The 22,261-nt window shown below is 36.8% G+C and overlaps 1 long non-coding RNA gene across 4 annotated transcripts in view; it reads right to left on the bottom strand.

Moving 5' to 3' along the window:
• Positions 1 to 6,503: 6,503 nt before the first annotated feature.
• LOC141516194 (uncharacterized) overlaps positions 6,504 to 22,261 on the bottom strand; it is a 113,406-nt gene continuing 97,648 nt past the window's right edge. For all 4 annotated transcript variants that reach the window (XR_012476630.1, XR_012476626.1, XR_012476624.1 and 1 more), the window contains 2 exons: positions 12,323 to 12,519; positions 6,504 to 6,974 (listed from right to left, as the gene is read on the bottom strand). This is a non-coding gene — a long non-coding RNA (uncharacterized LOC141516194). The remainder of the gene's footprint in view (positions 6,975 to 12,322; positions 12,520 to 22,261) is intronic.

The raw sequence follows: 22,261 nt of genomic DNA, 5'->3' as shown, positions 1-22,261 counted from the left end.
ATGAACATCCATGTCAACGTTTTTCCTACCAATAAGTTCAGTGGCTGACTTACATTCTTCTCCACTTCAGCAATGCCCCTTTCAAACACCTTGGCTTCCCAGTTCTTCAACATCCTACTTTCTAAGCAATTAATTAATTAAAAAAGTATTATGTGCCTGGCACAGGAATAATCACCAGGGATACAAAGAAAGGCAAAAACAGCCCCTGCCCTCAAGAAGTTCATATTCTAATGGAGAAAACATGAAAATATATATACAAAGCAAGCATACATGTATATATATATGTGTGTGTGTGTGTATGTGTGTTGTTATTGTTGTCCTTTTTTTTAGTTTTTTTTTTTTTTTGCAAGGCAATGGAGTTAAGTGGCTTGCCCAAGGCCACACAGCTAAGTAATTATTAAGTGTCTGAGGCCACATTTGAACTCAGGTCCTCCTGACTCCAGGGCTGGTGCTCTATCCACTGCACCACCTAGTCGCCCCTGTCCTTTGTTTTTGAAGAGAATTGAATTTAAGTGAGGTGAAATTGCACAAAGTAGTCAACTTCACTATCTCTTCCAGAGCCATCAAAGTCTAATGGTAAGACAAAAGTCAAGATGACTGGTGATGGGTCAGGATACAGTGGATGACCTAGGCATCATTGAAGACTGAATGAGGTCTAAGTGCTTCACATAAGCAGCTTTAACTTCCTTCATGGCTGCTGGAACAATTTTTTTTCATCCACTCATTAAAATAGGGGAAAGTCTTTACATGTTTGGTTAGACATCCACGGGTGTAAGATCAATCGTTTGATTGATTGATTGATTGATGTTTGTCTTTCGTTCTCAAAGAAAACCATAACATCAGGGAGGTGATGCCATGACAAGCATATGACTTGGATAAGAGGGGAGGGGATGCTGTGCTAAAGTCACCAGTCTCATTAACTGAATTTATCCCAGTGGACAGAATTTCCAGTTACCACTCTGATTCTAAGATCAGGGAAAGCACATGAATTCTTAATAGGCTGATGGAAATGGAGAAGTCTGCAGAAGCACTGTTAGTGAATCAAGTACATACATAGAACATGTAGAGGCTAATGATAGGGTCAGTCAGGCTAGAATAGAAGACACAGGTTGCCTTTGCCATTAGTTTTTCTAACCCTATAAAAAGTTGCCTTTGGGGGTCAGCTAGGTGGTGTAGTGAATAGAGCAGCAGCCCTGGAGTCAGAAGGACCCGAGTTCAAATCCAGCCTCAGACACTTAATAATTGCCTAGCTGTAAGACCTTGGGCAAGTCACTTAACCCCATTGCCTTTATAAATGAATTTTTTTTAAAAGTTGCCTTTAGGTAGAATTTTTCCATTTGTGTCATTTGTAAGGACTATATGTACTGTTTCACTGGAATGACCTTACAAGAGAGAAGCTTCTATTATTTGTGGTGGCATAGAGAGGTGAGAAGGTTGAGAATTTCCAACCAATCCTTACAGAAAGTGATTCTCCATTAATCCCTTCTCCTATCTCTGGTTCAATCAAGGGCATATCTCAAACCTGATTCAAGCAATAGTCCCAGACTCCAGAGATTATAAAATGAAAACTTGCCATTGAGGCACTATTTCTATCCTTCTCCACACTGAACTGTTAGAGATGATAAGGGATGACATATTAGCTACATCCATCAATTTCCCTTATCCCTTGAAAGCAATGAAATCCTGTCCTCCTAGAAGCATTTTTTATAAAACTATCTAGACAATAAAAAAGCATCCATGTTCCTGTTCACTTGAGCAACAAAGGGGTTAAATTAAAAGAGTCCAATTAATTATACAAGGCTAGTGAAAGACTCTGCTTCCATGACAAGACCATTTTGGCCTGGTATATCACATACTGGAAGTTTTGTTTTTAATCTGCTTTAAACAAGAACAACTCAAAATCATCAGAAATGATTTGTTCAACATGTTGCTCAAAATTCGCATCTGAAATTGGATTGAGAGCCCTTCTGTTTTTAAAAGCATTTGACTGTTTTGATTCTAGTATTACCAGCAGAAGAAGTTCTCTTAACTGAATTGTTCTCCTACAGAATATTGATAGCTCCAGGTTCTGTGTTGAGTATCTGCTGGTGAAGAGAGATGCACTCAAAAGTATTCCCCAGGGAATTGAAGAGAAGGATGGGGGGGTGGTATCTAAACAAAATCAGCCGAAAAACTACCCCAAACCAGAGAAGTCCAGAAATATCAGTGCTTGGGGGTAAGGAATTTGATTTTAACCCAGGAGGGGTAATGCATAAAATCATTATTTCCATTAACCTCCCCCCCTTTCAGATTAATATGTTTGGAAGAGAACTAAGTTCTCACCAAAAGGTCTGGTGGGTGTGATAAGGGGGCATGAAATGGACTGCTCAAGTTGCCTCCTTCACACTGTGCTAAAGGCTAATTGGATTTTGCTCTAAGGACTGCTTTCAAGGTTAGGGGGTATTGAATCTTTCTGCTGTGGTAGAAAGAGTTCCCCAATTTAGAATCAGAAGATCAGATTTCAGCTTCCAGTTTGGTCACTTTAAGAGTAATGTAGCAGCCCTCAGACAAGTCACTCACATCCTGCTGCACCTCAAGTTTCCTCATCTACAATCTGAAGAAAATAAATCACAGTACTGCCTACTCCAAAAGATTGCTATGAGGGTTGCAAGAAATTGTATGTGCCATGTGCTAAAGTGATACATTTACATAAACCATTTATTCTCCTTCAGTGAAAATATTTGGGGTTTGAGGGGTCAGGAAGCCTGGGTTCTCATTTGAATCTATCACTCAGTAGAAATGTGACCAAGGGAAAATGATTTTCTTTCTCTGCACCTCAGTTTCCTCATTTATAAAAGGATGAAATTGGATTAAATGACTCCTAAGGTCTTTTCCATTTTAGGAAACAATAGGGAAGAGTCCTGAATTAAAGAGGTCCTTGGTTTAAATCCCATACTTGTCAACTGTATACTGAGTCTCTGACCCAGGGCCACATCCCTGGGTCTCAGTGTTCTCTTCTTTAAAATGGGGGTGGGGGTGGGGAAGAGGCTGTATTCATTAGCCCTTAAAATCCCTTTCAGCTGAAGAGCAATGGATTTTTATTTTTATCCTAGAATCTAAGACTGGGCTCTCCAATCAGACTGGGAACTCCTCCCAAACAGGATTATGGATATTTTCTTCCTTTCTTCCCCAGTGTCAGGTTCTTGACTGGATTCACAGTAGACACTCATATGAAGACTTGCTCCTAGGCTGGTTGTATTTCCTTGCATGCATTCTACTACCTGGAATATCCAGCTCAGTGGCGATGGTTGTGGGAACAGCATTTTGAAAGAGGATTGGGTGAGGGGACATTGGACTATTTATTTTACCTATCTCTTGTCCTTAAGTAGAATGTTGTCACCTAATACTACTTGCTACTTATTGGTGGTACTTCTGAGTGTGAGAGTACCTTTCCTTGGTCATCATCTACCTGTCATTAATGAACAGGAGTACCTGGGGGGGGGGAATAATTCTTATTGATGAATTCAGAATTGAATTTGGCCATGATTAGCTGTCATAATTGACTGTGATATTTCCTACTTTTCCCCCTCAGAATCACTATGGCAACAGAAATAACAAGGATGATTATGGAACAAAGAGTTTAATTTCTTTTCCCCCCTTCCCCCCCACCCTGATTTGGAAGCAGTTTTATTTATTCAGTTTTCATCAGTTGTCTCCCCCAATGAAAGAAGATGACAGTGAAAAGATAGCCAATGGTGTCTTCCTCACCATCTCTACTGGGCTGACCTTATGTTCATAGGCCCTCTTGGTCTTGAGAAGAAACATATTGTTGTCTGTCCATTTAGGCACACTCTTATCCCAAGGTTAATCTAAGGGCAGGGATTCAAAAGTGATTAACAACAGTTTCCCCATTGGAAGGGGCTTTCAGTCAAATTACTGGTGATCTTCAAAGGGAATTCATAGGATCATAGATTTTTTTTGCCTCAGATGTCATCTGATTCCCCTCATTGTGTAGATAAAGAGAATCAGAATGGTCATACAACTATTAAATAGTAGAGCCAGAATTTGAAACCAGATCTTTTGATTTCAAATTCAGTATATTTTATTCTTTACCACTTTGCCTCTTTTCATAAAATAGAATCTCAAAGATGGTAAGGAATTCAGGGGACATGTGGTTCAATCCTAACCAGAACAGAAACCTTTTTACAGCACATGCAAGAAAGATTCATCCAGTCTTGTCATGAAACCTTCCATATAAGGGAGTGATTTCCACAATCCCTCTCTCATCCACTATTATTGGACAACTCTGTCAGGAGGACTCCTCATTACACTGTGACAAAATCTGCTTCCCAGATAACATTGCCCAAATTGATCCTTGCTCTGTTCTAACCAATGAGCCTCTTACTCATCTGTAGACCAAGTCTTCAGTGACTTTCATTATTTCTTCTATCCCCATAGATTCATGGACCATTCAAAATAAGATAAATCCAAACTCTTACCTTATCCCACCAAAGGGGTGGTGGCGAAGAGGAGAGGTTAATAAGAGAAGGGGGAAAAGCTTCTGTTATTCTCCTTGTTTTCTTTGTTCAAAATGTGGGTAATGAAAACTGACAGCCATGTTTACTGTAACCCTCTGATAGGAATGCAGACATAATTAGGACTCTTGTGCATGAAAATGAAAATGAGAATGAACCACCCTGGCCTTCAGAGGGACTGGACTCCTAGCACTGGCTTGGTATGAAATGTAAATTGACTTGTTATATAGGTGTGAGTAATTAAGTGGCTGGACTCCTGAACACTGCATCTAGCCCAAATGGTGGTTTCCACGTATAAAGTGGGACTAGGCTGCTCTCATATGAATTCTTCTGATTTCTTTATTTCCTCACTCCTGCATGGTTCTAAGAGACAGGACATTTATGATTTTGGGATCCAAATCCCTAAAACTTCTTGGTTATGCTTGGTTACAGGTTATTAACAAGGAACTTGTTAATCTATAATGCCCTAGCTTGATATTACATTTCTTCTGCTCAGTTTAAACCAGAAACATGCAGGAATATAATCATTGGTGTTCTAGTCAATATTTAATAATCAGCTTGGGGGGGGGAATGAGTATGCAGAACCTACTTTTACTCTTATTCAGCATTATTAGCACTTTCTCCCTCACTATAAATCTAAACAATCAACAAAAAAACTAAATCCAAATCTTCAGCTGTAGCATTTGCTGATTTCTGAGATATAAATATGTTCACACTGAAAATCCAACAATAGATTCTAGGGGCTGGCATAATCCAATTACAGGATAGCCCTGAATGTAGTGCTCTTTTGAAACTATGTGGTAGAAACATCCCTTGGATTGGATATCAGAGAACCTAGGTTCAAATCCTCACTATAATTCAAGCATGCTACCCTTTGGAAAATCACAACTTCTAGGTCTCATTTCCCTCATCTCTAAAAGGGAGGAGATGCTTCTTCATCTACCCATTTCACAGAACTTCATTAAAGCATTATGGACTGTTGTGCTGAATTGCTAAATCTTTCTGTCCTAGGAAACTATTTTCTTTTGACTTTCCTTTACTCATTGATATGGAAGTCAATGTATTCAGCACACCTGACTTTGAGATTCCAGCACAGTTTGCCAGAAATATCATTAGGTTAGGAATTAAAACCTAGATCCTAGTCCCAGCCCAACCACTAATGAGCTTGGTGACTTTTTCCAAATCATTTACCCCCTCTGAATCTCACTTTCCTCATCTGACAAAGAGATAATATCATCCTGTCCTTATCTCAGAGGTTTGTTGTAATGATCTAATAAACTAGTGTATATGAAAACAACTGAAGTATTGTTTGTACTTTCTATGTGAAACTTGAATTGAGTCTTGAAGGTTGAGACTTTGAATTAAATGGAGAGGAGGGCTTAAATTCTGAGCAAAGCCAGAGATGAGACATTTCAGAGGATGTATGGGGAACAGTGAGCAGACCGGCCTAGCTGATGCAGAGACTGTTAGGGAGCAATGAGAGAAACATTTGACAGATGGGATGGGGTTATATAGCAAAGGACCAGATTCATTCAAATATCATGAGTGACTTAGAAATCCTTTGAGTTTGTACCTTGTATATTGAATGGATCTTTCTCTCTCTCTTCTCAGACAGAATTATGTAATCTCAGGGTTGAACAGGTACCCTACTACAACCAGCACCTGAATAAGGGTCCCCTCTAACACATGTCAGTCATGGGGCCATTCAGGCTTCAGCTTCAGATAGTCATGAAGGAGAAACATGTCTCTCCTTCCCCCCCCCTCAACCATCCACACAAATTCATAATCCCTTTGGATACTTTAACTTTTAACCTATCTCTCTGCAACCCCCTTCCATGCACTAAGTCTGCTCTATGGGACTGCTTTCCTCATCAACAATCCTTTAAATTCTTGAAAGCAGTTATTTCCTCTCCTTCCTTCCCTTTTCTCCAAGTTAAATACTATATTACCAAATCCTTCAGCTGATCTTTAGATGACAATTATTAAATGTTTTATATTCCTTTTGTGTATTTATCACATTTTATTTTATATTATAGTTATTTGTTTCATGTTTCTTATTCCACTAGACTACAAGCCACAACAGTCATTGGATCTTGTTGGCAGACAGCATGGGGTAGCGGAATCAGGAAATAATAGTTTGTGCTCTGACTTTGATCCATACCGGCTGTGGGACATTGGCCTTAAGACAGGGCACTTGATCTTTCAGAGCTCCAGTTTCCTCATTTGCAAAACGGGGACAAGGATGTTTGAACTACCACTTTCTTGGGATTGTTGTAATCAAAAGCATTTTGGCATGAGCTCATTCAGCCCCTGACACAGTGTCCCACATCAACTTTGTTGAATTTGAATGTCCTTGTTGAGAAAGGGTTACCTTCAGAAATTTCAGCTCTTCAGGAGCTCAGAGTTCCAGTACATTTGTTCAGCTTCTACTCCGTTGCCTCCATTAAAGTCTATCTAGTTCTGAAAGGAATCATTGGTGTTAGCAACTTCTAACTCTTCAGAGGTTTAGAAACAAGAGTACACGATTCTAATTCAGATTCCACAGATACTGTTAAAAAAAAACCCAATAACATTTAAAAGGGGAAAAACATTGATCTTGGAGAGGAAACAAATGATAATTACCAATTGTTTTCACTAGAAATACAAACACACACACACACACACACACACACACACACAATCAGGCTGTCCTACCCTGGATTTGATCTCTCTGTTTAATTTTATGAACTACCTTTAATGTAATTTTAAACTTGATTTTAATTCTCTACTTAATTAAAAAAACAATCACACTTAATTGAGACTAAATTATTTCATCTTTCAATATTTTCTTCCCTGCATCTTCTCTTTAATTAGTTTTTTTTAACTGTATTAAAACCTTAGATGTGTCGGATTAGATATGTGTTGCCCAGGAAAGGAAGGAAATATGCAAATCTATAGTGGGGAGAAAAGAAGCTTCTCATATCTAAGGAAGAAAGGCTAAACAAACTGGCTAGCTGCTACAGAATTCCTACTAGACACCTTTTCAATAAATAGCATATGGAAAAAAACTGCAAATCACAGGATTAATAGTGATCTCTGGGCTCCCCCACCCCAACCCCTAGTTGTAAGGTTTAAGGGTCTAAGGAGTTAGGGTGCTCAGTCAAGTGTGTTTATGTATTTGTCAAAACTCAAACGCTAAAAAATAATCTAAGCATTCTTTAAGCTCAGTATGAGCTTACTTAACTAGACCAAATTCTTCTCAATTTTCCCATCTTACAGAAAAAACTCAATGTTCTTTCCCATACCTAGAATCAGAGACTCTAATCTTTGGAAAGGAGTTTAAATAATTTATCTACTAACATTCATTAAGAACTTACTATGTTGTAAGAATTATGTTAGGCTTTGAGGAAACAAACCCCTTGTTCACAGGAGTTTAAGATCTAAAGGGTGGGGCAGCTAGGTGGCATAGTGGATAGAACACCAACCTTGGAGTCAGGAGGACCTGAGTTCAAATCTTACCTCAGACACTTAATAATTACCTAGCTGTGTGGCCTTGGGCAAGCCACTTAACCCCATTTGCCTTGCAAAAACCTAAAAAAGAGAATATTATTACATTTACTTTTGAGTTTTTGTTGTGTAACTGTCCTTTCCATTTTCAATGTTGTGGTGACGGTGTATGTCATTTTCTTGGTTTTACTTCACTCTACATAGATTCAAATAGATCTTTCTATGCTTCTGTGTGATTTTTACACATTGTTTCTTAGAGCACAATTCTCTTTCATTACATTTGTGTATCACAATTTGTTTAGCCATTCCCCTTCTTATGGACATTTGTCTTGTTTACAATTCTTAGTTAGCAGGAAAAGTGCTGCTATAAATATTTTGGCACATATGGGGACCTTTTTTTTATTATTGTTGGCTTCCATAGGGGCATATGCCCATAATGGAGTCTCTAGTTTCATGTTATGCTAAGAACGGTTATTTTTAATATACACATATTACACATACACACAAAATTGTTTAGATATCTTTGATAAAAAACCCTTATCAGAAAAATCTGATACCAAGATTGTTTCCCATTTGACCACTTCCCTTCTTACACTGAGCATTCACTTTGTTTCTGCAGGAGCTTTTCAGTTTCAGTAGTCAAAGTTACCTGTTTTATCCTTTGCAATTACCTCTATCTCTTGTTTGGTTAGGAATATCTCCTACCCATAGCTCAGAAATGTATATAATTTGTTTCTCTTCTGATTTTTTTGCATGACCTTATTAATGTTTCATATCCATTCAAAATGTATTGTAGGATATATTTAGTGTAAACTGGTTGTCTAAGCCTAATTTCTACCTGTCTGCTTTTCAATTTTCACAGTAGTCTTTATCAAATAAAAAGTAATTTTTCTTGAATATTTTATATTTCCCACTTTATCAAACACCAGGTAATTGTGTTCTATTGTTTCTGATTCTACTTTTTAATGAACTGTTCAATTGGTACATTTCTCTTTTTTAGTCAATAAAAGATAGTTTTAATGACTAATGCTTTATAATATAGTTTGACAACTGAAAATATTAATCTACTTTTATTCCTCCTTTTCATCATTTCCCTTGATAGTATAGAAATATTTTAAGTGAACTATGTTATTATTTTCTAATGCACTCCCCAGTAATTTGATTGCTATAGCATTTAAAGCATAAATTAATTTTGATAATGTTGTCATTTTTATTATATTGGCATGGTCTAGCCACGAGCACTGAATATTTCTCTACTTATTCTTTATTTCTTTGAAGAGTGTATTGTATTTTAATCTATGAAAGTCTTTTTTTTTGCTTTGATAGGCTGATCTCCAAATATCTTATGCATTTTGTAGTTATTTGGAATGGAATTTCCTTTTCTATTATTGCTTCTTCTGTTTTGTTATTATATAGAAATTATTTTTATTTTTGAATATTAATTTTTTAAACTGCAACTTCGCTCTAGGAAGATAGATGATCTAGTGGATAGAGTGTCTAGCCTCAAAAATTTAGTAATTGTTTGAACCTGAGCAAGTCACTTAACCCCTCACTTCCTCATTTGTAAAAATGAACTGGTGAAGGATATGGCAAACCATTTTAGTATCTTTGCCCAGAAAACTCTAAATTAGTTCACAAAGAATTGGTCACAACTGAAATGACTGAACAACAAAATGTTGTTGAAGCTAATAATTATCTCAATAATAATTATTGATGATTCCTTAGGATTTTTTAAGTCAACTATTATATTATCAGAAAATAGGGACATCTTTATCTTCACTTTACCTATCTTTATTTCCTCTTTAACTATCTTTACCTATCTCCACTTACTTATATTATCAGCAGATAGGTATACCTTTATCTCCACTTTATCTTTCTTTTTCTTATCTTACTGAAGTTGCTAGGATTTCCAAAATTATGTCAAATAGTAATGAGGAGAGAGTGTATCCTTTTTCATTGTAATACTCTTGGTTTCAATAAGATTTTTTTTTAAGTGACAGCTTAAAAGGTCCCTCCTACACTTATAATATATAAAGTTTATAAGAGTATTACATTTTGTTAAAAAACTTTTTCTGCATCTAGTGAGGTGATGTGCATTTTAATTTGATTTAATTAGATTGTTCCTTAGTGATGAAATAGCCTTGCATCCCATAAAAATGTTTATGATAATCTTGTGTATATACATATATATGTAATATGTTGGCCATTTCTCCCAACTACATGTTATCTACAAATATGATAAACCTGTAATCTATGCCTTCAGTTAAATCATTTAAAAAATAAAGTTAAAGTGCACTGTGTAAAAGAAGATCACTGGGGCACTTGACTAGAGACTTTTCACTTGACATGACCTATTAATCACAGAGAAATGATAAAGTCATTGAAATTTCGGAGCTATTCCCATCACTGAGATAAATTAAGTCTCACTCCTACTCCAGCTGAGTGTCAGTTGACCAAGGGTAGGGAACTGTGCCCTCAGGTGGGAGATGAAGAAATACTTACAAATTGATTATATTACTTTCTACCCAGTCCCCCACCCTGTTCAACAAGCATTTATTAAGTGTTTATCATTTACTATATACTGTGAAAGGCACTAGGGTTACAAAGACAAAACCAAATGTATCTTTGTCCCTGAAGGAGCTTACATTACCTGAGATAAACAAACACACATTTAAGTAAATGAGGTGGAGTGGTTTAGAAGGTTGGACTTGGAGTCAGGAAGACCCAAGTTAGAATATTTCTGCTGATACTTTGATGATTCAATTTCTTCATCTGTAAAATGAGAGTTGGATTCAAAATCTTTTGAGGTTTCTTTTAGCTTTAAATCTATGTCACCAGGATAAATACAATATATTTGTGTCATTTTAGTTCAGTCATTTCAGTTGTATTTGACTCAATTTTATCAGCAAAGAACCTGCGTTGGTTTGCCATCTTTGCCATCTCATTTTACAGATGAGGAAACTGAGGTTAAACAAGGTTAAATGACTTTCCCAGGGTTACAGAGTTAGTAAGTGTTTGAGACTAGATTTGAATTCAGGAAGATGAATCTTCCTGACTCTAGGCCTAGCACTCTATCCACTGTGCCATATAGGAGGATAGGGAAAAAGAAAGAAAAGAAAGGAAAAGATGGAGAAGAGAAATCACCTCAAAAGTGCTTTATACACAGATATTCAATAAATAAATAGTGACAACAATTAAGCAAATGAATGATAGAATGAAGGAGTGAATGAATGAATGTATGAGAAGCAAATAAGTGATTAAATGAATGGCAAAATGATTGTATATATGAATAAATGAATAAGAGGCAGTTTCGCTATAAAGGATAAAGAGACATCTTTGAAATCAGCAAGACCTAGGTTCAAATTTTATCTTTGTCAAATATTGACTCTGTGATTCTGAACAAATCTCTTAACCTAATAAATAATAACTAGTTCTTCTTTAGCACTTTAAGATTTGTAAAACACAGCAGATTTTATAACATTTTGTCTTCACAAGAATCCCAGGAGGTAGGTGCAATTATTACCCTTACATCTTGTAAATGACGAAAATGAAGCAGAGAAAGGTTAACTGACTTGCCCAGGGTCACAATCAGTTAATGTGTGAGGCAGAACTTGAATTCAGCTCTTCCTGACTTCAGGTCTAAAACTCTATTCATCATGCCATTTAGCTTCCTTGTAAATGAATTGCCAATCTAAACCTGTGGATGGAACCTTTCACAACAGGGATTTTCATACCTATGAAATCACAGGTTCATATTTTTAAAAGATCAAATGAATGGTTGAATGAAAAAGCAAGGTGGGCAGTAGTTGAGAGAATTCCCCCCACTGATGCCCAAAGGGAGTCATGCCATTGTTTTCTCCCCTTCCAAAAATATGGAATAAATATTTATTCTATAAATACATATAATGATCATTTTCCTGAGAGGAAGGCCCAACCTGGCAGGTGGGGAAGGAGAGATATCCAGTGGCAGGCTTTATATTTTTCCATAGCTACTCAGCTATGTCAGTAATACAAAGAGAACAGACTGTTCATTTTTTCCTTAAATGGGTATATAAACTCAGCATCCCTTTCCAGGCTTAAACCTTGTGTCTGTGTGATCCTTAAGCACCAAGGTGAAAGATAACAAACTCTCTGTCCGTCATCCTAAGTTTCCACTGAATGACCCTAAATATCTGTATGTCTGGCATGGTATGGGCATAGCCTTAGCCATTGCAGCATTAAGGAACAAAGCCATTCTGGCTGTGCTCCGGAATGTTAGATCCTCCTGCTCCCTCTTTGTGTACATTTTATCCTCTGTGATGAATATATATGAAAAGACCCACCTAGTGATTACTTTGGCTTCCATTTGAGCTGGCCTGTGATCAGAGCTGCCTGCAGCGAGAGTTTCATAAGTAGAGGTTATCGGATGTTACAGGGCCTCTTTCCCACCAGGGAGCCAAACGTTGGTTTGATAACAAGATCACCAAGAGGCAGATAGGAGCTTAGCCATCTGAATGGTCCCTCAAGGGCTTCTGTGATACTAGGAAACAAGGGATACAATTTATTATCCTCTCTCATTGCACTAGTCAATTGTTTGAGATGTCAGGCCAAAAACTCTGCTTCGTTTAAAAAAAAATAGGACACCCCTATTGGGCTATTTCTCTGCTCCTTTGAAGGTGATCAGCACAATGTCCTCTTTGAATAATGGGAGGCGTCCTGAACCATGCATCCTGCTGTGTGCTGCTAAGATGAGAGCTCGGGCTGAGGTCCCCTTGAGGAGTCAGGACTGAAATAGAATTGGAGTACTTCAGCTAGAGAGCAGGGACAAGAGGCCTCCTCACGGCCACACTAGCATCGCTCTGGGGCCTCCATTGCAATTGTCTTCATTGCTAGCCAAATGCTGGAAAATACAGAAATAAAACCTCAGCTCAGCCTTCAACTTGCCAGAAATTTCAAAGGCAGAAGCTGTTCTGGAGTTGACCCACAACCTCCTCAGCTGAATTGCTGCTTCTCTCTACCCAACACTTTTCATCTGGGATATAAAAGCCCCAACACGTCTCCATCTCATCAATAATGAGGTGCGTTGTTGGGGTGGGGATGCGGCTGCTGAGTCAGTGACAGTCACTATCCAGGACCTAAGAAAAACTGTCTGTGCCTTACAGGAATGATCAATATCATGTGATTGGGTTGGGAGTATTGATCCTCAACCAGGTTTCATTAATTTAATCAAAGAAATATTTATTGGCACATCTTGACAACCACTTTTCTGTTCTGATTTATCATTGGGGTTGGCAAGTGATTCAGGGTGCTTGATTTTCTCAAATTGGAAAGGCTTCAAATACAGGATGGGCAATGGACTATCACACAAGAACCAAACCTAGCTAAGAGTGGAAGGATTTGTTACTGAGAATTCTACATTAAGGGATGATTGGGTAGATGTGATCTGGGATGGAACAGGAAACAGTGACTTATGAAGACCATTAGATAAGGTATGGAGGAGCCTGCCAACTACATAAATGGAAGGAACACTCCTTTGGAGTGTTGAAGTGTGGTGTACTTGCCATATAAAGGACTGTAGCAGATAGGAGAAAGTCTGGATCTTTGAAGGAGTTGAAAGGGCTTGGTTTGGAATTGCAGTTCCATGAATTACTGGATCAAATCTTTCAATCTTTCTTGAGTCACAGTTTTTTCCATATGTAAATTGGGAACAATAATGCCTTTATTACCTACCTAGAAACTAAAATGCTATAGGAATGAAAGGTATTATTTGTAAATGACTATATTTTATTATATTTTTAAATCTTGAACTTAAAAATATCCACAAATATTTTGATTTACAAAAATATAGGATTGTGTATTATACTTGCTGTCAGGAAGATCTGGGTTCAAGTCCAAATTCAGAAATTTATTAGCTGTGGGACCTTAGACAAAGTAATTTAATACATCTAAGCCTCATTTATTTCCCTTATTAGGAAAATAAAGCAGGAAGGCAACAAACCAGGTCTCACAAACCTACTCCACAAGAACATGCCATTCACACTAGCCGGACTGAATAATGAACAAGAAATCAAATAAGAAACTACAATAAGTACTTTCCTCCATCCATAAGTCCACACTAAGTCAGGCAAAAGCTCCAGAGCATTGGGAAAGAAGGCCACCAACAAAGCTGCCACTCCCAAAATTAAAGTCAGCTATGTCTCATTGGAACCTCTCTAGGGACTGGAAAGTACATTTCTCTGCCTAGACATAGCAAAGGTGAAGAGCTTCCTGAGAAATAGCCAGAGTGACCAGAAATCCACAGGGTTATACCACTCTGGGACCATGTTTAAAATTTTTTTTTTAATCAAGAAGTGTTTGTTACCTTACTAAATTTCATTTCCTTTGTTAGTCTTTATTAAAACAAAACAAAAGCAGAATTTGACTATGTGCATGGTATGACTGTATCATATTGAAAATATTCCTCTTAGTAAGAACTCTTTGGTTTTAATTCTTGGTATGGTAAGAATTTATCACCATCATTACTTAAAAGTTATTGTGAGTTCTTATGGCTGCATTATTTTGTTCTTGTTGCTACACAATTTCTACTATAGATTCTTTTGAAGCTTATTACCAGCCTTTTCAAAGTATCATAGTAAGTTATAAAATGGAATATTAAAGACTTCAATGATAGGTTTATAACTCTTTTTTGTGAGGCAGTTTTTAATAAAAATTAAGACTGAATAACACATGTAGGAATAATCTTTAAACTCATACTAATAAGCAACCAAAAAACCTATAGTAACTTGAAAATCAATCTTTACATTCAAAAAGTTTAATTCATTCTTGCCTATGATTTTTGGAATCCTTATTTATGAATTAAGACTATTGCCACTAATTTCCCAAAAGGAAAAGTCCCTAGGAATATCCCAGCCAAAATTCAGAGTGAAGTGGATCATTTCTATTCTAGGGGTTTAAGAGAAAAAAAAGGAATACACTAGTGTAGTAGAAGAGGTTCTTTCTTATCCTCGATTTCAATATTATTGTCTACTTGAACCAAATGGCCAAAATTATTCTTTATGAGGCCATGAAGTCCAATTTTTCATTCAAAAAATATAGTCCATTAAAAAACCCAGAAAATCACAGGAGGAAATTCAGAAGAGAACAAAGACAACAAAAACAATTTTGTTACTAATTTTTTAAGTTTGATATATACATTTTGTTTTTGTAAGGCAATGAGGTAAGTGCCTTGCCCAGCATCACACAAGTAAGTATTATATATCCAAGGTAGAATTTGAACTTGGGTCCTTCTAGGGTGGATGGCTCTATCCATTGCACCACCTAGCTTCCACTTGATATAAACTTTACAGCAAAACAAGTTTGTATCTATTAGAAGTTCATTTTATCATGCAGTCATAGAACCATAGAGTTAGAATTAGAAGGGACTTTATTTTAATTCGAATTTAAACACAGCAGCGCATTTCTATATACAATGGAACAAACAAAAAGGATTCATATGAAACCATAAGTTTCCATTTCATATCACTTATCTTTTTTAAAAAATATAAAATTATGTATTCAAACTTCAACACTACACTGCTTATATGTGCTTCCTTCTGAATGTACTTCTGTTAGTCTTTATTTTCTTAAAAAGAAAAAATCCTGGAAATGGCATAGCCAAAATCCAGAGCTTTCACATTAGGGAACATATACTGTAAATATTCAGAAAGAAGTAGTTCAAATATCAAAGAACTACAATAAGGATCACTAAAGGCTTGTACATATATATTAAAGGAAATCTTGGAATACAGTATTCCATTGGGCAAAAGATAGAAACTTAAAACTAAGAAAAATTTAATCCCAAAATCTGAGTATTTTTAATTGAAGACTGTCCTAATAAATTCAAGACATGTGGTAATCATAATATAGCATTAAGAACCTGATCTCAAGACACCCACACATGTGAAATGGTTGCATGTAAATATAAGGAAATATGTGATGTTTGACCTTCATTCTCAAAGAAGACCATGACATCAGGATGCCATGACAAGGGGCAGCTAGGTGGTGCGGTGGATAGAGCACTGGCCCTGGAATCAGGATGACATGAGTTCAAATCCTGGCTCAGACACTTAATAACTACTTAGTTATGGGACCTTGGGCAAGGCCTTGCAAAAACCAAAAAAAAAAAAAAAAAAAAGAACAAGGATATCCTGACAAGTACATAAATTGGATTTGAGTGAGGGGTGTCATGCTAAGTCACCAATCTCACTTTCTCCTCTAGAATCATCTGGGTCCAATGGCAAGATATGGATCAGGATGATGGGAGATGGTCCTGGATGTGAGGAAATAGAATTAAGTGACTTGCCCAAGGTCACACAACTAGTACGTGACAAGTATCTGAGACTGGATTTGAACTCTCAGCTTTCTGACTCCAAGGCCAGTGCACCATTGCACTGCATCATCACCTAGCTGCCCAAGGAAATATGTGATTAAGGATAGATATTATATGGAATAATGGATAGAGTATCAGACTTAAAGCCAATAAATTCAAATCTTGAAATTCAAATCCTGCCTCTGATCCTAACAATGTAACAGTGACTAAGTCACTTAACCCTTATGTTTTAGGTAACACCCTAGGACTTCTCTACTGTCATTGAAGGAGTTAATAATTGTTGATGGAGGGAGTTCTTCCACAAGGAGCTGGTTCCACTGATAAAATCACAGATACTTCCTGTACTTGTCTATGAGATCAAGTGATAGAATAAGGAAACTACCATCTATTTCTGTGAATTATCAAGGAAGCATGAAGAGGACCAGTATGGTTTGTGGTGGTTGGAGAAATCTTCTTGGAGTAGAGTTAGCTGGATCCAGAAATATAACTAGTATTTGGGTAATAATAATAGCTAATAATGTTGTTATATCATTTCAAACATATCCGAACTCTTCAGGATTCCATTTGGGCTTTTCTTGGCAAAGATCTTATATCATATATACATATATATATGTGTATATATATATATATATGCATATATATGTATATATAATATATACATAAGACCTACCTACACATACATATATGTGTGCATATATATATATAGTTAGAGAAGTATAAGGACATGTATACACATATATGTATGTGTATTAGCTAATAATGACTAAATTATATATAATGCATATGTGTAGATGTGCATATAAATATAGAGTTTTATAGTTCTCCAAGTGCTTTGTATTTATTATCAGTAGTCTGTGTCTGATTCTTCACAATCCCATTTGGGGTTTTCTTGACAAAGATATTGAAGTGGTGGTTTGCCATTTACTTTTCCAGCTCATTTTACAGATGAAAAAATCAAGGCAAATAGGATTAAGTGACTTGTTCAGGATCACACAGCTAGTGAGTCTAAGGCTGAATTTGAACTCAGATCTTCCCAATTCCAATTCTGGCACACGTAGCTACTGTGCCTTTTAGCTGCCCATATTATCTTAAGATATCCTAAATAGTCTGACTAGAAGAAGAAATGTGCTTGGTTATAATGTAGAGGACAACTGATAGCCTAATTGGTACAGAAGATTGGCATTTGGGAGAATAATGGGAAATGAGTATGATAAACAGACTGGAATCAGATTGTGGAGGGTCTTGAATTTCAAGTTGAGCAGTTTGCATATGATTCTGTAGATAATAGAGTGCTATGAGATTTTGTTTAACAGAACAGAGACACTTTAAGGGATTTTCCTGATGTTGGGAAATGTGAAGGGTAGCTTATATGGAAAGGGCATTGACTAGAAGAAGGGAGGCTGATTAGAAGGGTACTGTAATAGTTCAGAAATGAGGAACAAGAGGTAGGACTAGAATGAGAGAAATGAGAATTAGAAAGTTATGAATATGAGAGACTCTTTGACAAGAACTGACAAAGTTTGATCACTGACTATCAAATGTACAGAGTGTCTATATCTAAAGCATTAGAATATTACAATGCCCTCATCTCCTTTATAAATAATTTGAGCAACTGCTAGCAATACCATTCATTATGAGCTGGTACAGAAATAATCTCTGAATCCAATGATGAGACTAAGCAGTCAACTTCCCTTAATACAAATGATGTACCAATAAGTGGGGTATCAACATACTGGGGTAGAACTTGCTGAACTCATTTTGAACTGGTCAGCTATAGTTAGACACACTGTACCCTAAGTCCAACATCATGATGTCACTGGTCTTCAAAAATGAAGGATGAACAACAACAGTATAATCACTGACTGACTGATCACATGGTATAAAATTCTTTGGCGAATTGTTTTTGAATTGAATTGAACCTACTTAACACTATTTGATAAGATAGTTAGAATTTAGGCAAGACTAATTTAGATTAGCATCATAAAAATCATAGAATGGTATAACCAGAAGGGACATTAGTATACAGAATATGAGTTAGAAAGGACATTAGAAAATAGAATTCAGAGCTTAAGGGAGAAAATATAAAATTAGGATGTTCAAGCTGGAATGAACCTAGAAAACCACCCAGAATAACCACTTCATTTTATATATGGGGAAACTGAGGCACTGAGGAAAGTAATTTGCTCAAAATCACATAAATTTGAATAAAAAAGATCCTAAACTTACAAGTCTTCTTTTAAACAGAAATTAAACTTGACTTTTTTTGGGCATCAAAATTTCTCTGGGGAGCAATTTCCATTTTGGTCTGAGTGGTCTGGGAACAAAGCCAGTAGGGAGGAGTATCTTGGTAATATTTTCTCCCACCATAGCAGGTTTAAGGTCACACAATACTAGAACCTGGTGAAATTGGTAAAGATCTGAAGTATTCAATGTTGTTTTTTTAAAGCAAAATCCAGACTAGCCCTGAATAACACTCCCATGCAGAATTGTTGAGACGTAATTAAAAGACAATATAATTTCTGTTACAACATTTCCACTGTGAGAGTGTAGCTGTCAGAACAGAATCATAAAATTATAGAACTATAGGGTGTGGAATTCTCATGAGTCTTTTGGTTTTAGGGATATCATAAACACAATTGAGGACTGCAAGGACAAGATTTCTATTTATGTCATTCAAGTAAGTGGTCACAATGAGCAGCTATAAAATGGACCTATTAGACCTGGACAAAGGGTAAAAAAAAACTTGGAAGGGGAATCAGAAGGCCTGGGTTTGAATTTTGACTCTGACAAGCTCTAACCATGAGATCCTGAGTCATCTGCTTTGCCCTTTCTGAGCCTCATTTTCATCTGTAAAATGGCAGAATTTGCCACTGACTTCCTTTTTTTATTTTTGTTTTGTTTTTTTAGATTTTGCAAGGCAATGGGGTTAAGTGGCTTGCCCAAGGCCACATGGCTAGGTAATTATTAAGTGTCTGAAGCCGGATTTGAACTCAGGTACTCCTGACTCCAAGGCCAGTGATCTATCCACTGCACCACCTAGCTGCCCCACTAAGTGACTTTCAAGCTCTACTTCACCACCAATGTTCTATGAATCTATTTTCCCCCAGAGGGAGATACCTAGAATTAACATTAACTGATTTGAGAATTTGGAAGGAACTATTTTAACACAATAAATTCAAGTTTCATAAGACACCTACTTGGTCCATAGGAAGGAAATAAATAAGCATTAGTTCTTACAATATGTCAGGCACATTGGAATGAAGATGAGCAAGTCTGGTTCAGATTTTTAATAATAATAACTGAAATTACTATAGCATTTTAAGATTTACAGAGTCCTTTCTCTCCAGCAACTCTGTGAAGTAGATAATGCAAGTACTAAATATGACATCAGAGTGCATGCTTTGAATCCCATCTCTGCTACTTACTGTGACTGTGGGTAAGTCTCATCACCTCCTGAAAATTTTGTTTTCTTATCTCTAAGATGAGGAAGTTGGAAAAGATGATCTGGGTCTTCTTCATGAACAAAATACCTCAAATAATAATTGGATAATTGGACTAAATGATCTCTAATAATAATAATAACAATAATAAATTCTTTTAATAATAATAAGAAAGTTGGACCAAATAACCTTGATGGTGCCTTATAAATAAACTGATGAAGTGACTTCCTCAATGTTACTCAGTTAGTAAGGAGCAGAGCCTGAACCTGAACCTTGTGACCCAATTTTAAACACAGTACTCTTTTGCTCATCATATGGAAATAAATTTCTGGATTATGTCCCTGGGTTGACTTTTTCTACATTTGCAACATGAAACTTTCCTCAATTGAAACATCCTTTTGCAGAGTTAAACATGATCTCTTAGTTGCCAGAGATGCTGGTCTTTTCCCAGTTCTCATCTTTTTTGATTTCTCTGCAGTCTTTGAAACTATTGATCATGGATATTTTCTCCTCTGTAGGATTTCATGACATTTCTCTCTCCTGCCTATCTAGAGGATCACATTCTGAAGAAATTCTCTTGACAATGTTTGTTACAATTATACAATCATAGAACGTTTAAGCTGAAAGGGACAATGGAGATTATTTCATAAAATTCCCTCTGATGAGAATACTGAGGACTAGAGAGGCCTACAGTAATTTACCAGTAGTTAGACAGTCAGTAAGTAGCAGAAGCAAGATGCAAACACAGGTCATCTTAGCTCCAAATTCAATGCTCTTTGCCCCCTCCCCAACATTCACATTCCACATTCCTCCTCAGTGACAATTTCTTTTTTATTTTCTTCAGAGATACTCACCCGTTATATCACAGTGACACTATAACAGTGACCCAATTACACTCCCTTCCCCCTTTTCCTTACTCTAAGAAAGGCCCTCCTTCCATGTTGACACAACATAATACAAAGGAAAACAAACTGGAACAGGAGCCAAGACATCTGGACTAAACTGGGTTTTGCTTTTCTTGCCTACTTAAAAATGAGCATTGGACTAAATGATCTCTGAAGGGACCATCCAGCTCTGACAATCTAGTTAATTTACAAACCTTCATCATTCCATTCTTCTACAGGTAACCTAGCCTCACTCATTCTCATAGCACACTGGAAAGAGCATTGAAGAAAAGTGGGGGAGGGGTAGAAAGCTATGGAGATAGTCCTCCCTCTTCTGCCCCTGCTCATTTTATGGCCACAGACCAGTCTCTCCCATCATCTAGGCCTCAGTTTACTCTTATGAACAATAAGAAAGTTAGAGTAACTGATCCATAAGGTCTCTTCTAACATGGTCTTTTTATGGTTCTATCATCACAACTGGAAGAAGCTGCCATTTCCCATAAGCTCAGCCAGCATTTAGTATTATCTTTTCCTTATTGTAAAATGCTTCCCACCACATACCTATTACAGTTATCTCCATAATAAGTAGCACATAATAGTCCCCTAGTCCTTCACTAAATATTATTAATAAATTTTCAGGTCTAAAAGTAAACATATAGTTATTCTGTCAGTAAAAGACAGGAATGTTTACCAGTCTGCCTCCATTCTATGCAATATAATAAAAACATAGAAAAAAAATAAACCATGATATTCTCTCTTAATACTTAGGCTGGCAAAGTACTCAATTCTTTCAAAATCAAAACAATTTATAAGTTTGTATCTTTTATTCATTTTAAAGAAAAGTCACTCAGCCTCCCTGTAAGCTAGATTCTAGAGAAGGAAAAAAAAAACAATCTCCAGTCATGGAAATTTAGCCTTATGGAGATAGCATCAGGGCCCCAGACTCAAGCCAAGTTCATCCCTTGGCCTAGAAGGGAGAGATATGAAATTGTCAAGTAAGGATAGATATTACTATCAGAAGAACTTTGGGGAATGGGGATGATTCCCTTCCCCTCGAGGAACTGTATCTGTTATATAATTGGTTTGGAGAAGAATTGGGACAGAAAGGAAGGACCATTGGATCAACAATGTGTGTTCTGTGTACGTCCCCCTTTCCTCCATTGAAATAGGGTTGTTAAACACTTACAAGCACATTATGTCTAAAATACACATCTGGACTACTTCTACTACTTCTTCTTCACTTCCACCCCCCCACCTGTTGAAATCTATTCATTCCTTCAAGGCCTTGCTGAGGTTTCACTTTCCTTCAAGAAATCACCCCTCATCTGCCTTCCTAACAGCAGTTTGTATGGATCCCTCCTTTATCTTATTCCATTCTTTCCATACTTTTTGTCCATGGTATAGCCCCTCTTGCTGTTGTTATTGTTGCTGAGTTATTTCACTTCCATCCAACTCTTCATGACCCCATTTTGGGGTTTTCTTGCCAAAGATCCTGGAAAGGTGTGCCATTTCCTTCTCCGGCTCATTTTATAGATGGGGAAACAGGCAAACTGGGTTAAGTAACTTTCCCATGTCACATAACTAAGAAGG

Source organism: Macrotis lagotis, chromosome 1, assembly GCF_037893015.1.
Source record: "Macrotis lagotis isolate mMagLag1 chromosome 1, bilby.v1.9.chrom.fasta, whole genome shotgun sequence".
In the NCBI taxonomy this organism is placed as follows: Eukaryota; Metazoa; Chordata; class Mammalia; order Peramelemorphia; family Peramelidae; genus Macrotis; species Macrotis lagotis.
This window is presented reverse-complemented; position numbering and strand designations above follow the sequence as displayed.